Here is an 8,394-nt window from a genome sequence, read left to right as displayed (position 1 = left end):
TTGTAGGTGTGAGGCCTTGCTCAGAATCTGTCTCAGAGTTTCAACCTGGAATCAGGCAGATTTCATTTCAAAAGCAGAAATTTATAAAGATTTATAAGATAGAGCAGGAAAGATAGTTAATAAAGGTAGTTCAGTAAGATAAAGGTGAAACCAAAAAAGAAAATGCTGGAAAATCTCAGCAGCTCTGGCAGCATCTGTATGGAGAGAAAAGAGCTGATGTTGCGAGTCTAACTGACCCTTTGTCTAAGATAAAGGTGATGATTACTCCAAAACACTTGACACCATTCACACTTGAGAGAGTGAGTTCATAAAAGTAAAGTTTCAGACCTGAACCATTGGAGCTAAGACAGGAATCGTGCATGGATGTGGGGGCTGTAAAGACAAAGATGATTGGAGAATTCACATAGCATTTGAACCTGGAGGAGGAAAAAGGTGATCCCGATAGCACTCAAGTTGAATTAGAAATGAAACTACTGGAATTGGAGTCAGAAGAGGTTTGAATTAGAAAAACAGAAACAGAAAGGGAGATGCAAACCCTTGAGCTTGTGAAGGAGAGAGAACTGAAAAGCAGTCAACCTGAAATCTAAAAAGTAAGAGAGAGAGAAGATAGATAATTTGAACATGACAGAGAACAGTTTGATCACTCAAACATTGAGTGGCAGGAAAGCATGAAGATGAATCAGATTTTAACTCTATTTTGATTTGGCAAGGAGTGTTTGCTTAAATATTCTAAATTTACCGAGGAAGGTTGAAATGTATTTTATGCAACTTGAGAAAATTGTTCCAAACTGCAATAGCTGAAAAATTGTTGGGCTGTTTGGTAGCAGAGTGCATTTGTGAGTTAATCTGTGGATGTGTCCTGATCTCTGTCAGACATGACTATGGTACAGCAAAAAACTGCAATTCTCAACGTCTTTGAGCTTGTGCCAGAGATGTACAGACAGAAATTTAAGGAAGAAACAGAGGTAGACTTTGTCAGCCTGTGGAATGTACTAGAAAGAGAAAATGATATTTGAAAGATGGTATAGTTCGATGAAGATTAAAGAAGAACCTTAGAGAGGTGATACTTGTGGAAGAATTTAACTAATTCTCAGTGCAATGCCTTCACCATTCAGAGTCAATGTGGCTGGTTTAAAATGTAAACAAGGGTTGACAGTTAATTGTCAGTCAACATTTATTGATGCATCCCCTATTGCAACACTTCTATTCATCAAAGTCCTCTTGCCAATCAGTCAGCATTTTCATACATATGATAAGTTGTTTTCCATTTACTTTGGTTTTACATGCAACTGAGCACAAAATGAAAAGCTTTAACAAAATGTGTCCTTCTTCAGCAACACTCAAATTTAAATATAGTGCCCCTCTGGGAATACAGTCCTAACTGGAAGACCATAAAGTTTCTATGATAAGAGAAACCACAATAATGGCAGTTGATTATGAGTTGTCTCATTATTATGTTAGTAAATGCCGTTGTAAAATGGAGTCTAAAACTAGAGGGCATAGGTTTGAGGTGAGAGGGGAGAGGTACGAAAGGGTCCAGAGGGCCAATTTTTCACACAGAGAGTGGTGAGTCTCTGAAACGAGTTGCTAGAGGTAGTGGTGGAGGCGAGTACAATTTTGTCATTTAAGAGACGTACTTGGTTGGGATAGGTACGGAGGGATATGGATTAAACACAGGCAAATAGGACTAATTTAATTGAAAACTGGAGAGCATGGACAAGTTAGGCTGAAGGGTCTGTTTCCAGGATGGAGACCCTAAGCAAACCCTCATAAAAACTGGCTGGTAAAGGCATCAGATCAAATTGGGGAGAGCACTGCTGCCTCACAGTATCAGGGGCTTGGGTTCGATTTTGACCCTCAAATTACTGTCTGTGTGAAATTTGCACATTCTCCCCGTGTCTGCATGGGTTTCCTCTGGGTGTTCTGGTTGCTTCCCACAGTTCAAAGATGTGCAGTTAGGTGTAAAATTGTCCGTTGTATCCAGGGATATGCAGGCTAATTGTATTAGCCATGGGAATGTGGGGTTACAGGGATAGGGTAGGCAATTTGGGTCTGGGTGGGAAGCTCTACGGAAAGACAGTTTGGACTCGATGGACCAAATGGCCTGCTTCCACACTGTAGGAATTCTATGCCTCACCCAGTGGAAAAAATAGAACTTCTCTAAGTAGCATGGCAGGCTGTTCAGAGGTTAAGATTGATTTGAGGGTATTGAAAATTTTATCTTAGCAATACAAAACAGGAGCTGCAAAAGCTAAATATTGTATTTAAAAGGTAAAACTGTTGCATTCACGAGGATATGTTAGTACTCCTTTGGAAATTATTGCCACACCAAGTATAGTAATGGAATGTATTCACTAACAGACTGAGCAAGGGCAAGGAAATTATGGAAGTGTTTACTAATTGTAGAGATACTTGAGGCCTTTATCTTCCAAGTTGCAGTCCAGTGCAATTTTGTATTACTGACACTTGCAACCACTAGGCTGCTGATATGTTTTCACCTTAGCAGGTCTGAAGGAACACTGGATGGGATTGATAATGCTTTTTTATTAACTCAGGATCCCTGTATTCAAACTAAATAAATAAAAGTAGGAGTAGAAAAAAACAGTCTGTAAAGAATGTTCCTAATCTTGGGCCTCAAGTCCGGTGTTCTGCCCACCTCCCTTATCTCTTGACTCCCCAAGAGAGCAAAACTCTATCTATCCCAGCCTTAAGTGTACATGACAATGGATCATTAATAACCCTCTGAGATAGGGAATTACAAAGATTCGCCACTCTTTAAAGGAAGAAATTCATCTTTATCTCAGTCCTACATAATTGACCTCTTGTCCTGAGACTGCGACCTCCTGTTTTAGATTCCCTGTCAAATAATCTCTGTAAGTAAAAACCGAAAGAACCGCGGATGTCGGAAATCAGAAACAATTGCTGGAAAAGCTCAGCAGGTCTGGCAGCATCTGTGGAGAGAAATTAGGTCCAGTTCCCCTTGCTTAGAATTGATAGTAACTCGGAAATATTTGGTGGATAATCTCAGTGTCTACCCAATCAAGCCACTTCAGAATCAGGTGTGTCTGAGATCTTTCTCATTCTTCGAAATTCCAGACTCCAGTTCGCAACTAATGATGCTATTGTAGCCTGAAAGTTAGGACAAGCACAGAAATTAAATCCAAGGTAAAATGGGTAAACGCTGACTTAAAAAATGAACTGGCTTCTCGACAACAAAAATAATGGCTTAGATTTTCTAATTACCTTGAGAACAGATTCAATCAATGATAATCCATTTTAAGATTTACCCCTTATCTGCTGGCAATTGTTTCAGCTAGAATTCCAAGTCTGATCTGCTACAATACATCCAAACAAGGAAACCAGAGAGAAATCCACTCAGCTCAGGAGGAGCAGTATTTAGACCATAAAACATTGAGAAGTACTTTGGTCCATCAAGTCTGCTCCACCATTTAATGAGATCACAGCTGACCTGATAATCCTCAAAGCAATTTTCTGCCTTTTCCCATACCCTTGATCCCCTTACTGATTAAAAACAGCGTGGATCTAGTGTAGACCTCCTAAGGCTGCTTTAACAGTGGCTTCGGTATCAGTCGTGGAACAACAATCCTGTGAGAGGGGCCACCCAGTTGGTCTTTCCTATTAGTGAGTTTTGAGAAGATTTGTAGCTCAGGTTGAGGTTCTGGACACAAGCTTGCTCGCTGAGCTGGAAGGTTCATTTTCAGATGTTTCGGCACCATACTGGGTAATGATTTGGAGATGCCGGTGTTGGACTGGGATGTACAAAATTAAAAATCATACAACACCAGGTTATAGTGCAACAGGTTTAATTGGAAGCACACTAGCTTTCGGAGCGTCGCTCCTTCATCAGTTGGTAGTGGAGGGCTCAATCCTAACACACAGAATTTATAGCAAAACGTTACAGTGTGATGTAACTGAAATTATACATTGAAAAATTGATTGTTAAGTCTTTCATCTGTTTGAATACCATGATAGTTTCATTTCTTTCATGTGTAAATCACAAAACCTTTTTTTAAAAGTTGCATTCTCAGGTTAGCTGTTCACAATAGGTGATAGCTAGACAATATTTTGAAGGTGTTAGCCCCCTGTGTTCTCTGTCTATGCCATGATGTTTAGATTGATTCTAATCTAAAAAGTGAGATAATGGAGTTTTACATAAATTCATGCAGTTTTTGAGCTCAGAAGTTTACATGAATGCATGCAGTTTTTGAGCAAAGTACAATGTAACCCTGAAAGTACAAATTCACCCCACAAAATATATGTGTGCATGTGGGTCTTTGTCTGTCTGTGTGTGTGTGTGTGTCTGTCTGGGTTGGGGTTGTGAGTGTGAGAAAGTGTATGTGTGTAGTGAGTGTAGAGTGTCTTAAGTCTGTGAGGGGGTGCATGTGTGAGTGTGGGTGTGTGTGTCTGAATGGGTGTGTGTGGGTGTCTGTGTGCACATCTGTGTATATGTGTGTCCGTGTGTATAGGAGTGCCCCTGTGTGTGTGTGTGTAGGAGTGTCTGTGTGTGTGTGTATAGTGCAATGGTGGTCACCTGTAATATGACATGAACACAAGGTCCCGGTTGAGGCCCTCCCTATGGGTACCGAACTTAGCTATCAGCCTCTGCTCAGCCATTTTTCGCTGCTGCCTGTCCCGAAGTTCGCCTTGGAGGATGGTCACCCGAAGGTCCGAGGGCAAACGTCCTGGACCGCTGAAGTGTTCCCCAACTGGGAAGAAACAATCCTGTCTGTTGATTGTTGTGCGGTGCCCATTCATCCGTTGTTGTAGCCTTTGCTCGGTTTCCCCAATGTACCATGCCTCACTGATGATGTTACCTAGTATGGTGATGAAACGTCTGAAAATGAACCTTCCAGCTCAGCGAGCAACCTATACCCAGGTCTTTCCTATTTCTGAAAAAAACCTTATTGTTCAATTCAAAGTGAAACCTTTTGTTCTTCTGAAATGATGCCTGGAGGAACTTCTTAATTTTGTGTTTTCCTAAGCAAGATGTGACTGCCATGATTCCAGAGACAACTGCGCATAATTAGTGATTTGACTACATGTGCCAGAATGTCACAATGACAAACATTGGAAAATTCTCCATCTTATTGTTTTTGGCTTCAAGAATAACTGTGATGACCAGAATGTGTGTTTTTTTTTTAAAGCATCTCTGCAGAAAGAAATCTATTCTTTTCCTTCCTTTTCCAGAAGAATGTGTTGATGTGTATGTGTTTTGGAGATATTTAGAGGGATAAACATTTATACTTCTGTATCACTGGGTGTATATGTTAATCAATTGCTGTATCTTCATTGAATGCGTTTTGCTCTGATATTAGATATTGTGTCTATTAAGAAACCTGGTGAGTATTTGTTTAAAATCTGATTTAGAAAGAAATATTTGATTGGCCATCTGGAACTGGGAAAGATAATTTTATATAATGTTGTGATTTATGGAGTAAAAAGAATTAAACAACAGCAAGCAATCTCAGTGGGATCTCCAAAATAAATGTTGAAGTTTTACTGACCCAATATAAGACTCAGATAAATGATTTATTTGTCCAAAACCAATCTACTTTTAATCATGCATGGGGACAGGTCTATAAACATACAGGAAACATCTCCAAAGAGTTATTCAAATTATAGTCTTTTAAAACAAAATCATGAGGAAGTCTATACAGGATTTACTCATTTCAATAACAAGTGCAGTTATGATAAAAAGCCATGCTGATAGGAAATAAATGGAGTTACAGTTTTACAGTTAGTATCATATAGGTCATAGCTTGTTCAGGTCACAGAAGCTGCCTGTTCTTTCCCAGGGATTCGAGCCAAAAAGACCTATACTCACTAAGGTTCCTGGATTATGACCACAAGATGTCTGCTTTGCAAAGACTACTGCTTTATGCTTTTAAATAAACCCCATAAGTAATTTATTATTTTACATAGAGAGGCAATGTCATCGGGGTCATGTCAATGGACGAATAATCTAAAACACCCAGGCTAACGATCTGGAAAGATGGATTCATAATCCTATCACGGTAGATGGAGAAATTTGAATTCAATAAAAATAAGGGGGAGATTTAGGACTGAGTTGAGGAGGAACTTCTTCTCCCAAAAGGTTGTGAATCTGTGGAATTCCCTGCCCAGTGAAGCAGTTAAGGTTACCTTTGTTGAACTTTTTTAAGGCAATGATAGATAGATTTTTGAACAGTCAAGGAATTAAGGGTTAGGGTGAGAGGGTGCGTAAGTGGAGCTGAGCCCATGAAAAGATCAGCCATGGTTTTATTAAGTGGTGGAGCAAGCTCGAGGGGCCAGATGGCCTAGTCCTACTCCTGTTCTTAAAATCTGGAATAAAAAGCCAGCCTAACAGCAGCCATTGTTGATTATTGCAAAACCCATCTGGTTCACTCATTCTTTCAGGAAGGGCAATCTGGTGTGCTTTACCTGGTCTGACCTTTGTATAACTGTGAATCCACAGCAACGAGCTTGACCTTTAACTGTCCTTTGGAAGTGATCCTAGCAAGCCACTCAGATCAAGAGGCAATTAAAAAAATGCAATAAATGCAGGCGATACTGACATCCTATGAATGAATTCATTTAAAATTAAAAAGCTGTCAAAACAACTATCAGGCCATCAGAGTTTCTGAGCCAATGTTAACAGAAAACATTTGTTTTTGCTCAAGAGTAAGACAATAGCACCATCTGCTGTGTGATGCATATATAGCCACCTTGGATCTTCTCATCCAAATACATCATGGAGAAATCTTGTATCAATATGGGACAGGGTGTCCAACCTTTCTGTGTCAGTCGACACATCTCTGTTTTTTTTATCAAAGTATCTTGGCAAGGTAGGGTATTGACCTTGCTGTTAATCGAATAAAGAACCTTCCTTTTTTTTATGAGCAAGCTTCAAATAAGCATACTAATTCATTAGTTAACTTACTTAATACTACACTAATGGCCTCATTCCTGATGAAGGGCTTTTGCCCAAAACGTCGATTTTTCTGCTCCTCGGATGCTGCCTGACCTGCTATGCTTTTCCATCACCACTCTAATCTAAACTCTGATTTCCAGCATCTGCAGTCCTCACTTTCGCCCTTACTCAACACTACAGTCAGTTCTTCTGTAATGCAATAGTTGCATTCTTGCGCGGTTACAGCGAACACACGTTTTAAAAGTTCATGCTTTAGAAACAGTGTCCCCAATTCATCAATTGCATTACGGTGAATTTGCATTGACAAAACACACATTATAAAAGAATGATCTGTATATTGAATGCTTATCTAGTGAGATACCTTGCATTTTAGCTGGCATAGTGCATTTTGGATTTCCAGGGTTTTCCCAAAGCTGTGAATAGGGGTCTTGCCTAAAGAAGGGTTATACCCAAAGTGTCAGATTTCTCCAACCCCGAAGGCTGCCTGACCTGCTGTGCTCTTCCAATCTCCTCCTTGTCTTCGTTGGAGTAGCTGTAGGCCCAGCTTTACAATGTTGGTGACATATTTTGATTTCTTAGATGTGTCTCTCAAATCAAAGGGACAGCCTCACAAATTGGGCTGTGAGGCCTTTTTCAGGAGATCCCCTGCCCCAGGGAGGGAGGGCACACGAGAGACAGAACAGCTCTGAATTAATTTGCATTTTCATCCCCAAACCTTCTACTTCCCCTGCATTATTTTCAACAACAACTTGTTTTTTCATAGCACCATTATTTGACAAAACATCCCAAGATGCTTCACAGGAGCATTACAATTTTGGCATTGGAGCAAATTGGCCCAAACTTCAGTGAGTGGAAGAGGTAGGTTTTAAGGAGTATCTTAATAGAAGGAAGCAAGATAGAGAGACAGAGAAGTGTAGGGAGGATATTCCAGAGTCTGGGAAGCTGAAGCTGGAAACACCAATGGTGGAAGAATTAAAACCGGGGATTCATAAGAACACAGAACTGGAGCTCACAGACGACAGGTGTTGTACGACAGGAGACGTTTACAGTGCTGTTGAGGAGCAATCAAATGTTTCTAGAACCTATGCACACTATGTCAAAGCTGCAATCCCAACACAACACTTTGCCAAGCTACAGGCAAATTGAGGAGACTTTTGACATATTGTACCAGTCCCTTGACAGGTAGGGTGTACTTCAAGTAGGATAGGCTTGTTGTAGGATATATAGCATAAAAACAGGCCATTTGACGCAACCAGTCCATTCCAGTCTTTATGTTCCACTTAAGTAGGTAAAAACAAGGTAAAGGCGAGGACTGCAGATGCTCAAAACCAGAGTCTAGATTAGAGTGGTGCTGGAAAAGCACAGCAGGTCAGGCAACATCCGAGGAGCAGGAAAATCGATGTTTCAGGCAAAAGCCCTTCATCAGGAATAGAGGCAGGGTGCCTGCAGAGTGGAGAGATAAA

Source organism: Chiloscyllium plagiosum, chromosome 39 (assembly GCF_004010195.1).
Source record: "Chiloscyllium plagiosum isolate BGI_BamShark_2017 chromosome 39, ASM401019v2, whole genome shotgun sequence".
Taxonomy (NCBI): domain Eukaryota; kingdom Metazoa; phylum Chordata; class Chondrichthyes; order Orectolobiformes; family Hemiscylliidae; genus Chiloscyllium; species Chiloscyllium plagiosum.
This window is presented reverse-complemented; position numbering follows the sequence as displayed.